The sequence below is a fragment of the Cryptomeria japonica genome, chromosome 1, assembly GCF_030272615.1.
Source record: "Cryptomeria japonica chromosome 1, Sugi_1.0, whole genome shotgun sequence".
In the NCBI taxonomy this organism is placed as follows: Eukaryota; Viridiplantae; Streptophyta; class Pinopsida; order Cupressales; family Cupressaceae; genus Cryptomeria; species Cryptomeria japonica.
In genome coordinates, this window is record NC_081405.1 from 318,698,006 (window position 1) to 318,723,241 (window position 25,236).

At 33.5% G+C, this 25,236-nt stretch overlaps 1 protein-coding gene across 1 annotated transcript in view; it reads right to left on the reverse strand.

The window, feature by feature from the left end:
• LOC131070622 (putative potassium transporter 12) overlaps nt 1–25,236 on the reverse strand; it is a 128,645-nt gene that overhangs the window by 97,470 nt on the left and 5,939 nt on the right. The gene's annotated exons all lie outside the window — the stretch shown is intronic.

Genomic DNA, 25,236 nt, shown 5'->3' on the forward strand with positions numbered 1-25,236 from the left:
TTAGTGTCTTCGCAATTGACTCATCTGCTAATTCATGAGATACACGCGGCAATATAAAAGTCGTCCAATTTCTGTGGATCTGTGGACTGACAAATCTGTTACGGGTATAAATTTAAGGATTATTCGGGAATTTATATTGCAAATGTTGTCGACTTAAGCTGCAAGAACGTATAATTGCAACTTTTGCGAATTTTTATCTACGTACGAAACAGAGGCGGGACAAAACGGCCGGGCCCGCCTCGCCGAAACCTTCTCTCACTTGTTATTTTCGTATTTCCAATAATAATATATAACAATAATTTTTATCGTGTACGTGAAAAGAGAGACGTGAAAGGTAAACCTATCCGAAGGGAATTTCTCTATAGGACAAAAAAATTGCAATTATGATGTCACTTCTCTCAATTAACCCTAGTATTATTAATGGCTCTCAAGGTCAATCAAGAAAATATACTATGATATTTATTAGATTCGTTTCAGTCGTCCGAATATATTTTTATTTTGTTTTTTATAGTTTGGATTCTTGGTAGATATTGATGTTATTTTCTTTGTCTTTTGTATTTATGTTCACATTAAGAAATGTAAGATTTTTAATATTTATATTAAAAATTTATTTAATTTTAAATTTATTTTGGTTAAATAATTTAATATAATAATTGTATGTCGGTAAGTAGCATATTTTGGGTTAAGTCAGTTTATTTGGAATCACTTTTTTATTTATTTCAATTTATGCGTATTTTTTTGTATTTATTTATTTCAATTTATGCATATTTTTTTGTATTTTTGTGTCGAAGGTATACTTTACATTAGAGGGTCCAAGTTAATTTCAACAAACATCATCTATGCTATCATAAAACAATGCAAATCAATTGAATGTATCCTCATTGCACATGTGTTTTATGATATCATAGGTAGTTTTAGACAAAATTTGTAGCAGGCACATTCAAAGTAGATAGCTTGGTCAATAATGATGAAGCAAAATCAATTGTGTCCATTGATGGAGCATAAAAATACAAAATTATCCTAAAACAATACAAGATAATTGAATTCATCCTCATTACATGTAAGGAAGCTAATGTAGTGGAGCAATTCATACACTAATCTTCAAAGGAGGGTAATGCAAAAACTTTCCAAATCCTTACAACAATTACAAAAAATATACAAAAATAAAGATAATATCATGCATACTACAACACAGTAATTTATGTTGAGAAAACCCTTTCAATAGACAAACCATTCACTCCAAAAGTTGCCCAATATATTATTAGAAATCAAAATATTATAATATACTTGCAGAGCAAACCTCTCACAAGAGTATCACCAACCAAAGAACCAAAGGCAACTGAATAGCAATCAAACTCTCACAATACATCACAATACCCAACCACAATATAATACACTCATAAAATAGGGTTTTGTTCTAGGGCAAGAAATGCCAACATGTAATCTCTACCATCAAATTTTATGTAACCTAATGGTAAATGACCCAAATTTACAATTACAAAATTTACATAAAATTGGATTTTGGGGTGTTGCCCCTCAAACTCATGTCATGACACATGACCCTTGCACCCCACAAGGGGTGTGCCTATTTTTGTCATGTACATGAAAACAGAGAAAGCGTGGAAGGTAAACCTATCCTAAGGGAATTTCTCTATAGGACAAAAGATTTCAATTATGATGTCACTTCAATGAATTAACCCAATAATATTAATGGCTCTTGAGGTGAATCATGAAAATACTATGATATTTATTATATTCGTTTTAGTCGTTGAAATTTTTATTTTTTTTGTTTTTTACAGTTTGGATTCTTGGTTGATATTGATGTTATTTTCTTTGTCTTTCATAGTTATGTTCAAATTTTACAAAATTAGATTTTAAGAAAACAAAAGTTAATGTATGAAATGATAAAATGTGTAATATTTAAACTAATTATTATTTAATATCAAATTTATTTTGGTTGAATAATTTAATATAATAATTGTATATCAATAAGTAGTATATTTTTGTGTTAAAGTCAATTTATTTGGATTCAATTCTTTATTAATTTCTATTTATGCATATTTTTTGTATATTTGTGTCGAAGGTGTTCTTTTATTAGAGGGAGCAAGTTAATTTCAACAATAACCATCAATGTTATCTTAAAATAATGCAAACTAATTGAATGCATCCTCATTGCACATGTGTCATATGATATCACTGGCATTTTTCGACAGAATTCGCAACAGGCACATTCAAATTAGATAGCTTGGTCGGTGATGATGAAGCAAAATCAATTGTGTCCATCGATGGAGCATTACAATACAAAAATATCCTTAAACAATGCAAGATAATTGAATCCATCCTCATTACATGTAAGAAAGCTAACATAGCGTAACAATTCATACACTAATCTTGAGAGGAGGGTAATGCAAAAGCTTTCCAAATCCTTACAACAATTACAAAAAATAAATAGAAATAAAGATAAATATCATGCACACCACAACACACTGATTTGCAAGGGGATTCCCTTTGAATAGAGAAAACCTACACTCCAAACATTGCCCAATATATTATTTAGAAATCAAAATATTACAATATACTTGTAGAGCAAGCATCTCACAAGAGTATCACCAACCAAAGATCCAAAGGCAGCTCAATAGTTATCAAACTCTCCCAATACACCACAATACCAAACAACAATAGAATGCCCTCATAAAATAGGGTTTTCTTCTAAGGCAAGAAATGCCAACATGTAATCACTACCATCAAATATGTGACCTAATGATAAATAGCCCAAATTTACAATGACAAAATATACATAAAATGTGGCTTTTGGGGCGTTGTCCCTCAAACCCTTTGTCATGACGCATGACCCTTTTGCCCCACAACGGGTGTACCTCCCCTTGCCCTCCCTACTCTTGTAACCCACCACAATCAACTATCAACTATAACGTTTTATAATTGCAAGGTTAAGACACTATTTTCCTAACATTGCAAACACATTATATGACACCGTAAGTAGATATTTGACAAAAACTAGAATGTACACATTTAGTCAACAGAATCTAATCAATGATGACAAAGAAATATCAATTGCGTCCATTGATGGAGCATTACAATAAAGAACACAAAATAAAATGTGATAATAAATAGAATATTAGTTTGACACTTAAGTTTTAGGTTCCATGTAAGTAAAATTAAAGAGAATCGTGTCATGGGTCATTGGGGAAAATTATCATAGTATTTGTAATGTTGGCCATGTCCTTCTAAGTTGCACACTTCACGGTAGGTGATGCTAATGGGTGTGGACTTATCACTCATTTCAACAACTAGCTTGATGGTAATACATTCCACATTGACAAAATCCTTGTAATTAAAAAAAAAAATGATTTACAATCCTTGCTAGCAGTTGTATTTTATTTGGCTTGTCTTTAACCTTTAAACACTTGGCATTGCCAACGTTAAGTACACATCAATGCACAACATAGTGGAAGTGAGGAATGTGGACTATGCTTCCTTTCAAGCTACCAATGCTCTAAAACTGTGCACAATTGTCACAAAACAATTCCCTTAAAAATTGTGGGCACGTGTACTTCATCTACGATATGTTTGGTCACTATACAAGTGGAATGAGTGGCAATTATGGTCATGGCAACTGCTAGCAATATTGGTGTCATGACCACTATGCTTTCTACCAAGGGTCTTTACACCCTAGACACCTTTGAGGTTACACATTCTAGTGATAGTAGACATGATCATTGTGATCAAGGTTTGAATTCCATATAGCTACACACAAATTATAGTATTTCAAAGAATCATATCTAGAAAAAGAGAGACTCTTGATCATGCACTCTACTTGCATCAACTTACCTTCCTTGATATCCTCCCTACATTAATATGAATATATTGTCCATTTGAAACACTTGTGTCTTGCCAAGAGCAATATGCAAGAGTGATTGAGTGATAGGAGAAAGAAGAATAGAAAGGGAGAATGATAAAGGAAATGGAGAGAGAGATAGAGATAGAGATAGAGATAGAGATATAGATAGAGATAGAGATATAGATAGAGATAGAGATAGATAGAAAGGAAGAAAAAAGAAAGATGCAGATAAACAAGGAATCAAAGAGGGAGAGAGAGAGGGGTTATAGGAGGGAGGGAGATCACACACACACATAGAGAGAGAGAGAGAGAGAAGTGGGAGTTAGAGAGGGAGCAAGAATGTGTGTGTGTGTGTGTGTGTATATATATATATAGTTAATTAGATCTCAACCAATACTATTGTTTTTATGGCTACACAGACCATTGATGATACTTCCAAAACCGGACCAATACGAACTACTGTAGGAGATTATTTAAAACCACTTAATACAGAATCCGATAAAGTTGCTCCCTGATGGGGAACTACTCCTTTTATGGGCATTGCAATGGCTCTATTTGCAATATTCTTATGTATTATCTTGGAGATTTATAATTCTTCCATTTTATTAGACAGAATTCTAGTTAGTTAGGTCTAGAAAAACTAGAGAATCCACTCGGATCCCAAGTTCATCCAAAAGAAAAAGAACTAAGGAAGAATTTCGAATAGCTTTCATTTTTAGGTTATTACGTTCTGGTAGTTTGATCGTGTATTACTTTTATCTAAGGATTTTTGGAATTATGGGTGTGTGACTTGTTAAAATTGATCTATATTCTAGTACAGAAAACCAATCTGTTGTCTTTATAAAATAAAGACGGTCCTCCTATCTCGTTAGATATTGCTCTAATAGTTAATATTCGAAGCACGAGGTATATAATATATTCAAGAAAATCTAAACTATGGTTTATGCCTGTTTTTGAGACCTCGTGACCAAGCTTCTCATCAATAATTTGAAAGAACTATGAAAATAAATTGAGAGATCTCTCTTCCTTTTTATACTGATGCTAACTAAAGAATGAGATAGTATTCCAGTTTTTATTTTTATTAGTTAGTATATTTCATTAAGTGAGTAACAATGAAATGGGAAGGTTATAACCCATAAAACCTTTCGAGTATTCAAAAAATCATCAAGGTGAAATAAAAATCTGAGGTTTAGATTTATTCATCTATTGAGATCTCGACAAGATAATTCTTATTGATCGTCCATATTAGTTGTTCTCTAGGTGATTTATATCACGAATAGGATAAAAGATTGTTCAAAAGGCATATATATATATATATATATATATATATATATATAGAGAGAGAGAGAGAGAGAGAGAGAGAGAGAGAGAGAGAGAGAGAGAGAGACCTACACACACACACACACAAAGAGAGAGAGAGAGAGAGAGAGAGAGAGAGAGAGAGAGAGAGAGAGAGAGATTATATTGTTTTTTGAAATTTTTATGTATACCAAGGATGTTGTAGCTTAGGAGACTCAATTTTAAATATTAAAAGATACATAAAGGCAATGTACGCGGATGAACAGTCAATCCAAAGTTTTCAATTATCTGTCAAAACTTTGATCGCACACAAATTCATTAGCTCAATTGTCTGATAATTGACCTCATGTATTGCATGACAAATATAAAAAGGGGAAAAAAGAAATATGCATCACTAATTAGCCTTCTATATCTTTTCAACATTATCCATTTCACACCAAGGTTATCAGTCCAATATCAAACACACACACGAAATCTCATTTCCCTATATTGGATTAAATATTGTGCCATTTGGGATTAATCTCAAATTCATCTTTTTCAAATTCGCATTATCCTCTCCTACACACATGCACGCACACCCCCACCCGCGCACGCACGCACACCCACCCACCCACACAAACACACGAGATCTCATTTCCCTATTTTGGATTGAATCTTGTGTCATTTGTGATTCATCTCAAATTCGCTCGCTCACACACACACACACACACACACACACACATGGATTGAATACTGTGCTATTTGGGATCAAATTCATCTTTTTCAAATTCGCACTATCGTCTCCTACCCTACCCTACTAGTTGTTGTGAGCTAACTTGTTATTCATTTGAGCAACTCATTTTTGCCTGGGTATTTAGAGACATTCAATGTATATTAATTCACATGGTCAAACTAGGAGAACCCACTCTAGGAAATTTTTTTATTAGGAGCTAAAAATAAGAACAGTCATGTCAAAAATTGGAATCTACATATGTCATCTACACACTTGTTTATGATCTCTTCCAACATTCACCCAAGGCCATAAAACTAGTCCAATAAAGCGAGTTTACATAAGAAAACTTTCCTTGGAGATCTAGCAGCTCCCCTAAAGATATTTCAAATAATGGCATCATTATGTATCTTTAGATACCACAAATCATAATGATCTAGGCTGCAAAATTTTGATGGCTGACAAAACAAATCCTCACATTCAATAAAGAATTAGAATTACTCAAGAATAACCTATAGTGAATTTCCAATATGCCTCTACTCTAAGTTGGTAAACATACCTCAAGTATTAATGAATCGATTCTAGATCATTTTATCATAATTCTTGAAACTAAATATGCTTTTCATTTATATTTAATTTCTAAAAATAGTAATTCAGTTTACCTCTACCAATTTTTAATTAATTGAAGTTAAATATACTTCATTATTAAATTTATTTAACTCATCTAAACTAATCCAAATAATGTGTTCTTACCATATTAAAATAGTTTAACTTTAAATGTGAAAATAAATCAATTTTTTTAAATAGTTTAACAAATATTAAAACTTAAAAAGTGAATTTAAATAGTCCATTTTATAATTTAGGTCATCATGATTTAAGTTAATTTGAGATATAATTAAGCTATAAATTAATTATAGTCAACAATTTATTTTTTTGAAATGTACAGGAATGGTAAAATGATAAATTTTTATGATTAATAATTTTTTTAAATTTATTTGTTTTGATTATGTTATTTATTAATGTAAAAAAATGTGAAAGTGTGATTGAACCAAGTTCAATCTCTAAATGACTTAGACTAACCAATTTCCTTCACATGACAATTTAATTGGAGGATAACTTCTAATATAAATTTATATTCCCTTATAATATTATAATTCACTATGCATAATAAATTTACTAATATGCATACAATCTAATTATTTATAATAAAAACATATAATTTATTTCTAAAGTTTTAGATTCAAAAAACAATCTACATAAATACAATTTAATCACATACTAAAGTGCTTTTCAAAGATGATAAAGATGTAAAGATGTAATTATTTGTATGTCAATCAAAATATGAAATAATAGACATAATAATTTTTTATTTTTTTTATTTCATAAAAAAATAAGTACATAAATCTTTATGCAATTTATTTATTTTTAATAAATAAAATGATTTATTCTACTATATTCATTCTAGTTAATCATCTTCTCGGTAATTGCTAAATTGGTTTACTCTTCCCATAAATCTTTTTACTAATTTTATTACTTTATAGTAGTGGATTCCACCTCTATTAAGGATAATTATGACACGTGTTTTCTTTTGCACCATGAAAACTTATTAAAAAAGGTTAGGAAAGAAGTAAAAATGGAAGAAAAAAAAAATTAACACATTGTCAATTATACTAAATAGTATTTTAACATTGACAATTATTTACATTAACATAATACAATTTTAAAATTGTGAAAATTAATAATTCTTTTCGAAATAAATTTATCAACTGCTATTTTTAAAAAACATCTTAAAAACCAAAATATAATCTCAATTGCATGCAAGACTGAAATAATTATAACTTTTATGCATTATGCAAACAAAGGAGGCTCATGCCTTATCCTCTCCATTTGTTTGGCACTAACAACTAAACCTATGCACTCTTTAGCCACTTGTTTTCCACTACCCTTTTTAATTTCAATTATAGTACATTGTAAATCATTTCAATTTATTTTTTAATGTTTCCTTTAAAATATTTGTAGAAGAAGTGTTATTACACAATCATATATGGATATTTAAGATTAAGTATAACTTCTAAATTGGATAATTAATTATTTTAATTGTTAAGGATATACAATAGAAGTAGTGGAAATAAAACATCAAATGATAGATAAAAAATGATGGAAATATTACAATACAAAATTGTGTTGATCAATATTAGCCAAAACTACACCATCCAACATGTTTGAGCCTTTAGCATCATCACATGAACTTTCCCCTTGCAAAAGAGGAAATGTTAGAGAAGATCTAGTCAAGCATAGAAGAGCTTAATTGCTTTGTAAGAATTGGAGAAAATATATCAAATAGTTAAAATATGCACTAGCAAAAATGAGATAATCAAATGTCGAAACCAAAGACTCTCTAGTAATATCTCCAAAAATATTGAAGTCTTATGAATGAGTCAAGTGTAACAAACACATCAAACTCTTTATAATTGTTTTCTTGCTTAATCTAACTTTGAAAATTCCCAATAATGAGATAGCCTTTGAATTTTGACCTAAAGATGAAGACAGGTGTCTTGGAAAAGTCATAATCTGGCTTAATCTAACTTTGAAAATTCCCAATAATGAGATAGCCTTTGAATTTTGACCTAAAGATGAAGACAGGTGTCTTGGAAAAGTCATAATCTAGGTATCTTGGAAAAGTCATAATGGCTCAAGCAATTCATCCCAACTCATATATATTCAACTCAAACAAAGCAAATTGTGCTTTAGAGAACTATATCCCAATTTACATTGTTTTACCCAACATTAGAACACCAAAGAGAAAAAGGAGGTGGATTTCAAAGTCCACCTGCTCGTCATATTATGAGGGCCCAAAATATCCTAAATGATCTCGTCTATTAGACCACTTGAGAGAGACTCTTCTCAACCTATATTTTATGATTAGATTAAGAATGTCACCTCTTGTGTGTCTACATGTAGGAAGAAGAGTGGATCTATGATAGAAAAAACAAACCCTTGCAAAATAGAGGAGGGCCTCTTTTACAATATATTTATTATCATTATCTTTTTACATATTTTCTGATTTGATATGTGAAAAGCAAAGCCATCTCAATCAGCCGGGCACATAGGTAATCTAGGTAAGAGAATTGTGAAGATAAACTTGTGGTGCGGAAGCGTGAATCGTTGTTAGGAGTCAAATATCAAATGATCGTTGCAGTGTGACAATTAAGCCCAGGGGAAAGGGACATGAATCAACTTTTTGTCATTAAGTGTTGCCCAGTGGACACCATCGGCGATGTCCGGAGGACAGGCGGTGTGTGTTTATAAAAGTCCATCCATGATAATAAGATGTAACCCACTCAAGTAACAATGGCCTTTCACTAAATTTGTACTTTTTAAAAAATTAACAATACGCATAGTGTATTGTTTTCAATCACTATAGTCCGAGATGAAATGTTCCAATAGAGTAAAATACTAATGATTATATAGTATCCTCATATAAATTGTTTAGTATTTTTAAAATAATAATTGAAGTGTTCAAATTTTTCATAATTTTGTAAGTTGATTTAGTGTACATTTATGTAAATTTTGTTGTATTTAAAAGCATATTTTATTTATTTGAAATATGTGGTATTTATGTTCTAGAAGAGTCCTCACATAAGTGTAGAGTATTATAATTATATTATTAATGTGCATTATCATACATATTATATGTTTGCTTCTTATTTTTAATATTTGTTGATCACCATTAAATCTTTTGACTAGGGATTTGACCAAGGGAACAAATCCTTGTCTAATAAGTTCCCAAACATTGTCTCTCAACAACATTAGCCCACTCCAAGCATAGGTACAACAAGTCAAGGCATAACTAAAACAACCGTTATTTTATTTTTTAGCATTTCATTTCTACAAACCGAGTTAGGTTCACTTTCATAAGTGTGGATCCAAACTAGAGCGAGATATGGTCAATTATAGAGCATGAGACATCAAAACCCTATTTTTACAAACAGTCTATTCAAATTTATGATTCAAATTGAATATGACGACTCTTCAGTTATTTGTCATGCATGCAATATGGTGGGTCATGCCAACAATTCCTACTTGAAAAATAAGAAACAACACTTCGTTTGAAAAAAAAAGGATCAAAGGTTGGTTTATAAGGAGGAGCTCATTCGTGTCTTTCATGAGGTTTAAAAACATCCTCTTTGGGGTCAAGGATAGATAATGCAATGTGGTAGTTAGAAGGCTATTCTATTGATTTTTCCGTCTTCTCCTTGTCCTAAGAAACCAAGATTTGGGGAGAAGGATCCTACTACTATGATTAAGCAAATAGCTTTGGATCATTTTTTTAAACCACCCTAATTTTAGGCTAATTTTTGTTTGCTTTAGTGTTGTTGAGTTTTTTGTTGTTTTGTATTTGTTGTTTTGTATTTGTTCTTTGGTGTGTTGTTGGGCTTAATGTTTAATCTTTCTCTTTGTACAAGGGATCAAGGCCCTTTCAAAATTATTGCTTATCTAATCAAAATCTCCAATTTACACAAGTCAAATTTTCTAATTTCTCCTTCAACCCAAACAAAATGACCTTACCTTGGTTACATACATATCCTAGAACTGTAACTTCAAAAATTGCATACCCTTTCAATTCTAAGCTACATTTTTTTTTGTATTTTTTTTTGTATTTTTTTTTGTCTCTCTCTCTCTCTCTCTCTCTCTCTCTCTCTCTCTCTCTCTCTCTCTCTCTCTCTCTCTCTCTCTCTCTCTCTCTCTCTCTCTCTCTCTCTCGTGTGTTCCTCTTTATGAGCACACCACCCCTTCACATGTGATATTGTTCTTTTATTTCCACTATTTTTGTATTTCCCTTGAGCACCTTGGGATATTAATGTGATTATTATTTTGTTTATTCTAATTTACCTATTTGCACAATCACTATTCTCATCACTCCCACATGTAATATGATCTTTCATGCTATTTTTCAATCTCTATATCGTGGCCATCTATGGAAGTCAAAAGACTAATATAAGGGCTTGACTTGAAGACCGTCCTCCAAGCAACCCCAACCAATTATTTTCTTTGTATTGGTAGGTATTTTGAAGGCACTCAATTGCATAAAGATTGGGTGAACTACTAGTTGAGTTTGGAACATTAGTGCAAACATCTATGTGATGTGTTGGCATCCCAGGCAGTGACTTCCTTTGTTTGGCATCAACTTCCTCTCTTTATCATTTTTTTGTTATATTATATACTTCTATGAATTAGTTTTCAATTTCTGATAAACAATACTTCATTAATTTATTTTGTGTTATAGTGAAATTAAAAAAAAATGTTTAAAGCATATTTGGGATATCATAACTTTTCCACATCTACAAGAATAACTTGTCACAATGTATAGAGGGTCTTCAATCATTAAGACCACCCTAATCTAAAGTTAAATAACTTAGAAAAGCATCTTTCTTTGTTTCAAAAAAACATGCAATTCTAATGATGACATGCATGATTAAACAAAAAAATTGGAAAACATAAGAACACAATTACATAGTGATTTGGAAGGCATGGGTTAGCCCTAATCATAAATAGTGATATGTCATCATAGGAGGCTTCATATGAGAAAAAGCATGGCTCACACTCTAATATCAAGAATAACCAATAATGCATGTTGATACATTTTTCAAGTGTACACACACTAACTAGTACCCATATTGCTACCTTTGTGATGTCGTCATATTGTATAATTCATTCATGTAAAAAAATACTCAAACGCAGCTTTTTTCATTCAACTACTATGGTAGTCACTTCATTTCTACATAGGCCTTTCCATCTCTTCCACTCTTCTCACAACCCCCATCTACTTCTTTCACTACTTATCTTTCCCCTATGTATACAACTTGTCCCATTTTTAATCAACTAATGCTAAACTATGGATGGCCTTCATCAACAACTTGCTACACTTTCCACCACTTCTCATCCCTTTTCATCCACATATTATTACCACATTCCACTTTTTGCACATTTTTTGCTTCACCGCTACTTGTTGGGTTTGAGGTCCCTATATTTGAAAAGTACAATGGCAATGGTAACCCTATTGAACACTACCAGAGGCAACTAGAGTAAATAGCAGTAGCAGCAAAAACCATCCACACAATGACATGAGATTTTTACGTGGAAAAACCACGGTGAGAATTGAACTCACAATATATACTAACAATTTTAATAGACAAAGGCTTCCTGCCAAAAGAGCTTACCGATCTGGACTTGGAGACTGAGACGCACAACCTCGAGCAAGATACAAAAGAGAGACTTGCTCAGCTGAAGATCGCTTCTCCAAGGCAAGATACAAAACTGATCTCATAAGACAATAGGAATAATAAATTGAACTGTATACAAAAAGCATTTGTTAGAATGCAAATAATAGCTCTCTGAATATACTCATTTGTTTGCTATGTAAACCTCTAAACCACTGCTCTTACTTACTTCACATCTAGTAGTCATTTATTTCACTCTATCTATCCATATTGCACTCACATCACTTATTCTTCTTTCTTATCATTATAATTACATCACCCATACCTATCACAACCAATATATACCAATCAAATCTAACAACCACCACCACTAGGTCGGCCAAAGGAGTATGTAACGTGTACATAGCATCGACCCAAAAATATATTATTCGAAAGGTAAAAGGATATGTACCAAGTCAGAGACCCTTCCAATCAATATCAAAAATATTTTGCACCCAACCACTCGAACCAAAAAGCATAAACCGGTACAAAAACCTATTTTGCACAACACACTGTTTATTCCGGACCAAAAACAAATAAAGCGGTTCATCCATGAGAACCATGACACCTGTCTCGTCAAAATAGCAACTTATAATCTCCTAAGACATTTCTGATACAAATACTTATTATGATCTACAGAAGTACTTCTAGACCAGGTGAAGAACACAAATCATTTGAAAACATCATTTCATATCTTCTCATCGACACAATGTGAACCTATAAATAATTCTACATCATAATGTCCAGAAAGAAAACATCTAGACCACCATCTCCACATCAACTAATCCTTATCCAAAATACGGATCACTAGTAACAATCGAAGCAATATGAGATTGACAAAGGTTTGACATCAATGACAACAATGACATACATATGTGTAACAATCTCCCCCTTTGTCATTGATGGCAAAACATAAAAGATATTCTTTCTCTCCCCCTGACACTATTTCTCCCCTTTTGACAACAATGAAAAAGGGTAAACATCTTTAAAAAACAAAAACATACAAAACCAAAAATGCAACCTTCCTCAACAAAATAATTAAGAAAACAAATGAGAAAGAAGAAATTCCAATCAAATGTCCTTGAATTGATTCTTCGAACCAATAATTAATGAGTTCCAAGCATGCATAGTAGCAAACAGGATCTCGTTCTGAGTTTCACAGTCAACACATAAATTTACTGCAACATCAAAGATATCAAAATGCATCAGCCAGCAACCTGAGAAACATGGGCAGTCACAATTTCATGACATCTTTAAGTACACAAAATAATTTCACATAGTCTTCCCTTTGCTTCTAGTCATGGCCAACTAGGAATGAAGATCCCGAGCCTTGGCTCTCATGGCATTGTTTGCATCTTTGTAAATATTGAAGGATAGGGCCAACTTTGTAAGTTGGGACTCAATATAGCCTATCTCATCTTTGAATTGCTTCATAGCCACAGGTCATCTAAAGACTGTATCTGTATAGTTGAGATACAGTTTCCAACATCTTCCTAAAATTAATCAAATTTAATTTGAGATCATGGTGTGCCTTCAAGAACCTTTTGATCATCTTCTCCAATACATTGTCTTCAGTGAAAGGTTCACTAGATTCACTTTCTTCTCCAGCGACTATGGCCATCCTCGCAATCAACAATTCTATTAATACCTCTAGGAGAACATCAGCAACATTCAAAGGAACAAGATTGTTACAGAACAAATAAATAGCACAAGCCTGCTCAATAGTGTCTTGATCATAAGACGAAACAATGAGATACAACTCACCAACTCTTTAGCAAACCATTAGTCTTTGAGAGCATCTCAAGAACTTTGTTTTCATCAAATATACCTTCATGGGAGGCAATCACCAATTCCATAACTGAAGCTCACTCTTCAACACATTAGCCTTCTCCAAATTTTCATCATCACTCTCTACTATAATAGCATTTGCAGATCTCTTTGCAATTCTTTTACCTTTTAACACTTTGGAGGAAGAAGTGGATGCTTCATTAGATGATCTTTTCATTTTCTTGCCTTTCAGCACTAATGCAGTTTTGCTAGGTCTTCTTCCACCAAACTTACCCATAATCTCTTCAAAAGTTTCAAATCTTTCTGCATTCACATCCTTAGGCATCTTAAGGAAAATTTCAATAATCTCCATACACTTGTCTTCTGATACGTCATAAGGGAGTTTGTCGACCCATGTTTGCATATCTGATAGTCAGGTCATCAATGGTGTCAATTCGCAGGGCTCTTTTATCAGACACAACACCAGTTAGCTTGTTCACTTCATCATTCTTGACGGATTTCAAAGCAGGAACAGTTTCAAACAAACATAAACTAATTAAGTCACTTACGATCAATTTCAAAATTTGATATGGTTGATCTAGCCACAAACAATCCTCATGCTCAAAACTATCCTTATAATAACCTCATCATGAAATCTAGGAAAGTCACTCCATGCATGCAAACCCTTGTGCCCTAGCATAGCATAATCAGCCCTAAATCCTTGTGTGCCATCTACTAGATGAATTCTCATGAAATCCATAAGCTTGATATGATCATATTCTTCCAAAGGAGCATGAATATAACTGAAAATATCTTCCTTCCCACATTGCCAAGAATAGCAGAAAATGCTCCAATTTGATCTCACGTCATCGAAATAAATGGTCTGAATTTCAAACTAGGTCTAGCCTTTTCGTTGTTACTGATAATTTTAGGATTTGTCATCTGAGAAAGATACAAACAAGAGAAATACCTTCAATAATTCTTCTTCACTTCTCCTTGTGTTCTGATGACCTTCAATCACATTTGCACAAATGACTCTTGAATAAGCAATATATAATCGTCAATTAGGATTTTTCCCAAAAAATTGATACATTGTACACCCGCAATTACCAAAAATATTTTGAAACACAAAAGTTGCTTAAAATCCACCGGAAAACACTTCCACACATCCGTAGTGCTAAGAGCAACCCAACATCAATCCAAGAGGGGATGAACAATATGCTTTTAAGATCTCCCCCTCAAACACAATTGTCTGAGCTAATTACCAAAAGAAGGGTCTACACCCACAAAAGGTGTGCATCCATCATCAATCTATTCTTTAGTCTCAACACCTGATTTCTTCACCCATTTCATCTTCATCTTCTCCTCTTCCTTATTGATGTCAATTTTTCTTTTCGGATGATTAGATCTTTATGTTCTACTTCTACACTTTATCGAAATATGACCCATCTTGTTACAATCATGACATACCAGACCTTTCTAAGGTTTGCTACCATTCATCCTGATGTTCCCAAAATTTATGTTTGTCCTACACTCAACAGTTTTGTGTACATATGATTTGCAAGCATAGCATATTCCATTAAAAACATAGCTCAAATTTCGATATCCATTCCTTATTACTCTACTTCTGCATTCGATAGCCTTATGACCAAATTTGTTGCAAGAAAAACATCTCATACCAATTGACTGTTTTTTTTTCACTTTTGCATTCACTAGCTTTATGCCCAAATCCATTACAAGCAAAACAATTACCATTAAAAGAAGAATACCTAATAGGAGCAAGAGGAGCTCTCCAGACATTTCTTGAATTTCTGAAGCTTTGGTAATTCTAAACTTTATCCTTAACCTTGTCTTTGCCTTTGTCCTTTCCTAAGCATTCACCTTCCTTAAAGCCAAGTCCACTCTTATCTTTATTCTATCTCTCAGAATTCATAACAACATCCAGTACTTCACTACCACCTTTGAGTTTTAACCCATTATCAGTTTGGTCTTTTGTAATTTTTAGTTCCTCCTTAAATTTGGCAACTTCTTCAACAAGCTTCGCACATTCCATGGTCTTCTCATCGAGCTTAGTTTCAAATTCATCAATAATTCATATCATCTATGCCATTCAATTCTTCTTCAAACATAGTGTTCACAATCCAACATCTACCTCAGCAGTTAAGTTGACTCTTCAAGAACCAATGCTCTAATACCAATTGTTGAACACTACCAGAGGCTGAGAGGGGGGGTGAATCAGCATTCACAAAATATGACCAAATTAAAGTGATTATATCTTCATCATTCATCAACATTAATGAGCTAAAAGTAAATAACAATAATAGCAAAAACCATCAACACAATGACACCAGATTTTTACGTGGAAAATCCAAACTAGGATAAACTACAGTGAGAATTAAACTCACAATATATAGTAACAGTTTTACAATAGGCAAAGGCTTCCTACCAAAAGAGCGTATTGCTCTGGACTTGTAGACTAAGACACACAACCTTAGGCAAGATACAAAAGAGAGACTTGCTTAGTTGAAGATCACTTCTCTAGGGCCAGATACAAAATTGATCTCATAAGGCAATAGGAATAATAGATTGAACTATATACAAAAAGCATCTATTAGAATGCAAATAGCAATTCTCTGAATATACTCATTTGTCCACTTTGTACACCTTCGAACCAGTGCTCTTCATTTGCATTTACTAGTCATTTATTTTCGCTCTATCAATCCATCTCGCACTCACATCACTTCTTCTTTCTTATCATTATAATTACATCACCCATATCTATCACAGCCAATATATACCAATCGGATCCAACAACAACCACCACTAGGTCGACCAAAGGAGTATGTAACGTGTACATAGCATCGACCCAAAAATATATTATACAAAAGGTAAAAGGATATGCACCACGTCAGTGCTCCTTCCAATCAATATCAAAAACATTTTACACCCAACCACTCAGACCAAAAAGCATAAACCGGTACAAAAACTTGTTCTACTCAACACATTGTTTATTCCGAACCAAAAACAAATAAAGTGATTCGTCCAAGAGAACCATGACACCTGTCTCATCAAAATAGCAACTTATAATCTCTTGAGACATATCCAATACAAATACTTATTTTGGTCAACATAAGTACTTCGAGACCAAGTGAAGAACACAAATCCTCTGCAAAATATTGTTTCATATCTTCTGATCAACACAATGTGAACCTGTAAATAATTTTGCATCATAATGTCAAGAGAGCAAACATCCAGACCGCAATCTGCACATCAATTGATCCTTATCCAAAATTTGGATCACCAATAACAATCAAGGCAATATGAGATTGGCAAAGGTTTGACATCAATGGCATACATATGTGTAACAAACCCTTAGCCATATGTTTCAATCTTCATTGCTTTATGTTGTTATTTCCTCTTTTTAGACAAGATGTTAGTAAAGTTATTCCACTGATCCCTTAAGGATGCAATTTTAGACTAATTTTTCTCTCTTCCTAAGCACTTTATTTCTTGTTTTTTAATTAGTTTCTTCAAAAATTTAACCAAACATTGCCCCCTAGATCACATTTATAGATCTAGAACACTATAGATATGGGTGAATGAGAAGGTGATTGACTTTGTTTTTTTTATATTAGTTCCTTTTTCACAAACACGTTAAGCTCTCCTTGGCTCTGATTTGTGGAGAGTAAGGAAATATTTAGCCTCATATTAGAGACAATATTTTTTTGATAAGGTATCCCCCATTCACACATTTATCCAGTAGATTGTCACATTATCAATATAGATAATTGACTAATTTTAAGCTTTCTCACTAGATCATGTTGTATCCTTAGGGCTTTCTATGTATCCTAAGGGCTTTCTATGTATTATGATAAATATTATAAAAATAATTCCTTTAAGAAAACCACTTCTACAATTGTGAATAATACTATGAATGTATTGCCCTCTAATGCAACAATATATTTAACAATAGATACATCAACAAATTGACATTTAACACCTTAAAGTGATCCATTTCAAATCATTCAACAATAACTTCTAACCAATAACATGATTCTCCTTCCACCCATCCCTCCTTTACACACAATCAAAATTCTTCCACCTTCCTATAACCTAAAGGTCTTTTATTAGTACCATTATGTACTTGGACATGACACTGAAAAGTGTTTGCACCTCAAACATATCATTTAGGATATGACTAATTCTAATGAAATATAGGTATTGAGAGTGAACAATAAAAGGAATATATTCATTGCTCCACCTAATCAAAACCTATAAATATACATAAATATATTTTTAAACCATTCTACAAACTTGATCAAGTGTAATAAAAATCATGCTTCACCTTCATCCTCTCTTTTCTCACTCATAGCACAGAGTTGTTCCTTTTTCTTCTGCATTCTCCAACATTGTGATTATAGTGGACGTTTTACCATTTTTCTCAAGGTGAACAAGTTTTCAAGCTCACCATTTTTTTCATCCATTGATGTGATCATTAGCATTTATGATAGCCCCCTCCACATTCCCATTGTGGTAAACCAAAAAGAATGTTTGCAATGCTTTGGTTGATCCTATAAGCATGGTGAATGTGGTGAGTGAGGAATTCATGTATGCTAATCAATTAGATCAATATGTATATGATTCATTGAATATCTTTCTACACATGCATAATGGTCTATTCATTCCTTCTATGGGTATGATCACTCGTAGTATCCAAGGTGGATCTAAAATATTGGACACCTTCTTCACCATTATTCCCACTTCAAATCACTTTTGTGTTTTATTGGGCCATCAATGGCTCATAGCAATGGAGTTGTTCCATTTGTTGTGCATAAATAACTAATTTTCCCCTATAGTGGCAAGATTCACACCATGGCATGGTGGATATCAACTACATGATCTTAGATTTAACTTCTCTTTGGTTTATATTTGGCCTATCCCTTTATAGTCCCCTTTGACCTTGCATGGAAATTTTATTTAAAAAATTTCAAAAGTATGAAGAGATCTAAATTCTATCTTCCATACCCCCAATTACTTCTATCCCCTGCACTCCCCATGTGCTTTGGTCACTTGACCTTCAATGGTTGCTCTAATTTCTCCACTTGCCCCCAAAATAATGAGAGGAAACTAACCAATGTTAGTTGATCATTTCCCTCCTACATTGAGAGTGGTCACATGATGTCAAGCGGTCACTTTTGCTCCATCGATTGTCTATAAGAAAAAAGTGGATAGCAACCAACGTTAGATAATGCTACTACTAGCACTAAACACAACACACATACTCAACACAACCAATTAGCTAGACTATGCAAGCATTGTCGCCATGTCATTTCTTGTACTATCCCAAATGCACCCTCATCTCCAACATCTAATCCTATTCATCCTATTTCACTTCTATCACCCCCTCAGCTTATTATTTCACTTCCACCTAGTTAGCCTTATTTTGCTAAACCTCCACACATCTAGGTTTTGGCCCCATCCATAGACCCTCCTCTTATCCCTCAAAAACCTAGTATCCCTTATTTTTATAATCTTGTATACCTGATTTTCATCTCTAGTATTGCACTCTACTTGTTTCTACCCTTCATGCACAATCGTCACTTCATCTTTCTTAAGTTTCACCCTACCACCATTGAACATAGGCATTCTTTCCATCCTCCTAAATGAAAGACAAAGCATTATCATGCACCACATTTCTGCCATGCTAAGTCAAATCCTATTTTTCCACTACTAATCCCCTTTGTATCTCTTCTCTTGGGTGTAGAGATCAGTCCTCCACCATATTCTATTAGTGTTCACGCTCCCAACATTATGGTCAATAGTGGGCTCCAATCATTGGTTGCATATTTAGACTCTGATTCCATCAATCTATCTATGCATGACTATATGTTTGATTCAATCTTGAATATTCCAACATTGACATTAATCTTAACAAGATCAGTAACTATTGCCACTCCCACAAATACCTTGGAAGGCACTAATTCATCCTCTTTTCTAATCCTATTATTATATGTTTAGATTAGAGTTTCATTTTTTTTTCATGTTTATGTTGGTGTATCATTGTTTTACAATTCCCCTAGAGGGCCCTTGCTAGTCTTCTAAGTACTTGTATATAGGAGGAACATAATGTCATGTCATTCTTCTTTATGTATGTTATTTTTATCTATCATGTGTATGTATGTATGTGATAAACCTATAAATTGTCGTATTTATTTCATTATTTATGTCACTTTAATCCATTTTTACAACGTAATCCCAATACATTTCCATACCTTACCTTATTTCCATGAAGCATTGATAATGATAAATGATGATCAATAAACATTTTTATGTTTAGTTAGTTGATGACTAAATTATGATAATTTATTAGATGTGTAGCATCATAAATTGTACACCTTTGATTCGGGTGTCCAATTTCACACTCTCCTAGCACCCATTTTAGTATTGCTCATTCTTGTATATTTATAGGACCTTTATTGATTTAAATTAATATATCATTCAATATTATGAGTCTTATTCCACTTTAATAATTCATCAGACTCTTATTTGAGTCCTTATTTCTAAGTGTGCCCTTTATCTTTTATCATTTTGATTTATTATAAATCCTACCTCATTTCAAATCTCAAGACACGTTTCCCCCATCTAAACATTATATATTTTCCTACAAATCATTTTCGACATTAGAATCCTATTATCTTGCATCCCTAAAAAGTTAGGCCGAAATTGTCAAGACTGGGATGCCTTGGGAATCTCGATCTAATGCTTTTTTCCTTGAATCACAAGAGGATAATAAGGCAATCTGATCCTCAAATCTAGCTCCGTGCAAAAATATGATGATATTAAGTCAACCTAAAGGTGATTTTATTATGAAATCCCTATATAAGGCATCCCTCTAAATTCATTTCATCATCTCATTATTGCATCTCATCATTATGCTATCATTCTAATTCAAGAGCAACACTGTAAGTGTAGATCTAAATCAAGGAGCAACAAACTACATCAAGGCATCTTCATTTATGTTTCAATTATTATTTCATGATGGATTTTATGCGATTTATCATGTTACTACAACAACACATCTTATCCTAAGAACATTGCATCATCAATTGGAAGTATAATCAATCATTTCAATATAAGCATTTCCAATTCAATTTCAATTGAATTCAAGGGTTCATTCCAAACCTGGGGTTTGACCTAGGCAAACCCCTATAAACCACCCAACCACCCTTTTTCTCCTCTTATGTGCAACTATAGGTATCCGATGAAGTCTAGAAGATCATGAGACATTCAACAGACAGAGACATATCACCACATTAAATTTGGATAGAAAACCCCTGGACCAAGATGCCTTGGGCAACCCTATTCGGATAGGGACACCCTAGGCATCCCTATTCGAATAAGGACACCTTGGGCGACCCTGCCCTTAGGAAATAGCTCTAGATTTGACAAGCATGCAATTATATCTCAAGAAGCTACACCTAAGTTGGTCTACAACAGTCAAAAGACCAAGGCGCTCTGGGTGACCCTATCTAGTGAAATCGGCCCTAGATTCTAGATACAAGTGCACCTTTGTTGTTTTAGCTCATTTGTGTACATGTTTTAAAGCTTCCATGTATGCATTAGTCTATTGTAGTGTTTCAAGCTTTCATTGTCTCATACTTAGATGCTAATTCAATATAATTCTAAACTCATTCACTTTCAAATGCATCGAATGAATAAAAGCCCTAAGGCATTATTTGACTCTCTTTGACAAGAGTTAGTCAAATACAGTCACCCCTTTTATGGCTTTGTCTTCCATTGGTCCTAGTTCTGGCTTGTTCTATTTTCATCTTAAACAATATGAATGGTGATTATTAAATGGGAAGTATTTGGAAAGATTAACATGTTATTTGTGAGAGATTTGATTCGTTCATGTAATTGGAAAGAAGAAGAAACAAGTCGAAAGTTGTCACCATCTAGCTATTGACTAGAAGTGCAAAAAAAGTCAAAACCCAAGATCAATAAAAACGGGCATACTTCCCCCATTTCTTAATGAAATTTAGATTTTCAAAATGATTTGGAAAGCTTAAAAGAAGGATAACAAACCCATTAAACCATTTGAAGAGATTCACAATAATAAAAGGGCACATTCATCAAAAGTTGACTGAGACAGCATTGGCGATAGGAAAGGACACAAACTTAGTCAAACCTCTTTCATTTATTGTAATTCAAGTTTGAACTAGAAAGGAAGTTGTATATAAAATGTATTATATTTATGTACACCAACAAATCTCCAAAAACATAGCTTTGTTATAAAAGTGTCCAAACAAACTCTTTTTCAATCAATTAGATGACAAGTTGTGATAGGACTCTACTTATTGGTTATTGTTTTGTTGTCACTTAGGAGAATAATCATCTTCCTTGTTTAAAGGAATGATGGGACACATATTGGATTTTTGTTAGAGAGTCAATTAGCTTATGTAATCGAATTTGTAATCAAGCAAAGCAACTAGATAGATAGTCTAGATTGTTAGAAAGTTTTATCATCATGATGTAACAACAATACTTTTAATAGAAGCAACAAATTGCATTTTATCAATGGAGCAAGTTACTTGTGTATTTGTTTTGAGCACTTAGCCAAGAGTGTAGATTACCCAAGCAAGGGCCACTTAAGGTATTTTGCACATTTGATAGTTATAGTAGCAAAACCCACAACAAACTAATGTGTTAATATTACATGATTTCCTGTAGCCACTATCATAGACTTAGATTACTTTTTAGCACATTTATGCTTTTAGTTTAATTTATTTCTTTGAGTTTATTTCTCATACACAATTGATAGAATAGATTAGACTCTTCCATAGCGCACATACAATGTCAACCCATTTCAAGTACACATCCCTAGGTTGACAAGTAAATGTAGCTTCTAGTCCATGAAGGGTTGCTCAGATTTGATAACTATCCCTAAGTTTTTAAAGCTATTAGGCTGCCATCGAATCTCAAGTAGAATTAGGAGCCTTCAAAACATGTATGTATGTATGTATGTATATCACTTACATTTTGGTAGCATTTAAGTCACCTAACAATGGCATTCGCTACCCATTTGTGTATTGCTTACTTTCACGGTAGCATGTGAGACACCTAGCAATGGAATTTGGTAGAATATGTGTCATTCACATGACCTACCTAGGTAACCTAAGTAACCTAGCAAAAAATCTTCTTAGTATGTGTGTTTCACATGTCCTACTTTAGTCGCATATAAGTCATTTATCAATAGCCCTTGCTAGGTCATGTGCTTTATATGACCTAATTTTTCAAATACTTTTATGATCGCCCTATAACCTATTGGGACACAATCTCAAAGTGCCAATTTTTTTTATTCCCTTCCTCTTTATTTTCTTCACTCTAATTACTCACCATTAATACACAATCAGAGGAATCCTAAGTGTATCCCCCTTAAATGGTTTTAAATTGTTTGATATTGATCTTGGGTGGGTGTGTGGGTGTGTTTCTAGTCTACACTTGCCTTTTTTTGGTTAATGAGCTTGCTAGTAAACTTGGAATATAAGGACCAAGTCTTGAGGTTCTAATTTCCCCTCAATACCCTTAACCCACTATGCTCTATCTTCTATCTAGAGCATACCCTAAGTGGAACTTGCAACTTGGAACCTAGTTTTAAGGTTTGTATACCTCATGATGCCTTGTTGCCCCTAATCTTCTTTCTTTTGTTTCACATGGAGCCTAGACCTATAGGAGGACATTGCACCTTTAGATCTCTCCCCAAGTCCTAAGTCCATCTATACTCCTAATCTTTGCAACTTTATAGTCCTGAGTCCATCTTCAATTTTGCTCTTAAATCAATCTTCAAGCCAAATCCCCACAACTTCCCTATCCACACACTCTGCTTGGTCCCAATCACTTTTTCATCCCCTAGCCTAGGAGGAAGGACTCAATCCCTTCTATGTTTGAAGTCCCTCCTTCCTCTTATGACCCATGCACTTCAATGCAACTCCTCAAGTCCCTCTTGAACCAAGACTCTCACTAGACACCAAAATTTCTAGATATCATGCTAGGTCCTATAATACCTCAAAAACCCTAGGCAATGTGTTTTACCTACTCCCACAACTCACCCCTTGCTACATTTGACTCTGCAACCACTAGTTTGTATTTCCTACTCAAAGAACCCATTGTTCCAATGGCCAGTACAATTCTATTGCCTTGATTTTTATCAATCCCTTCATTAAAGTTTATTAGTTTATTAAAGTGAATATTTCTAAGGTTTCTAAAACTTTGTCGACCCCTTACTGAATTCTCAAAACTCCATTAAACCTCGACAAATATTTTCACACTTAAAAATTTCCATGTCTTCACCTTTATCCTAGCTTTTTCCATTAATTTCAAAACCATCATCAAGAGCCAACAAGGTTCTCACAACCTTGTCAACCTCTAACAAGGTTTTTGAAAATATCTTGAGCCCTGACAAAACATTGCATTTCAAAATTTTAGTCTTTTTCATTTTGTGTCTACCCATGGCTTTATTTCCAAAACCATGTCGAGAGTCAACGAAGTTCTATCAACCCCATTACTCTTTGAGAAGGTTTTCATAACTCTCAAACTTATGATGAAGTGTTGTTTTTCAAAAACTTAAAGTGTATCTTATCATTTTTCAAGATGAGGAGGAACTAGTTTGGCTTACACAATCCTGTAGTGGTTGGTATGGGTGACATGGACACACAAAAGATGGGAGCTCTAACAAAGTGGCATGCTCCGTCATTGGTTGGTTGAAGATGAACTTTAATGGTGCATCATGGGGCAACCTAAGTGTTTCATGAGTTGATTGTATTCTAAGAGATTGAAATGGTCATACAATTGGCAAAACTTCAAATCCTCTTCCCAAGGAAACTAACGATGAGGTAGAGCTTCAAGCTCTCCTCTTAGGCCTTCATTTTTGCAAAGAAATGAACATTGAGAAAGTGGAAATTGAGGGTAATTCCAACATTGCCATTAATGCACTCAAGACAGGGAAGTCCTCATACTAGAAGTTGCAAGCTTTGTTAGAAATAGTTGTGGATGTTGCACAATCTTTCCCCTATCTCACGTCCAACCATGTGAATAAGGAGGCGAACAGAGAGCAGATTGCCTAGCTAACACAGCTACAAATGGGATCAAGATTTGGCTCATGATGCCTCCAAGGGAAGAAAATCGTTATGTTTCCTATCTCAACTCCCCTCACAAGGCTTATTATTGACTCCTGACTATGTAATCATCAGTCACCCTATAAACAAAATGGTGTAATAGGCGATAGTGATTTTGAGAGAGATATTTACCGACCATTGGCATAAAGGAATGGCATTGGATGTTCA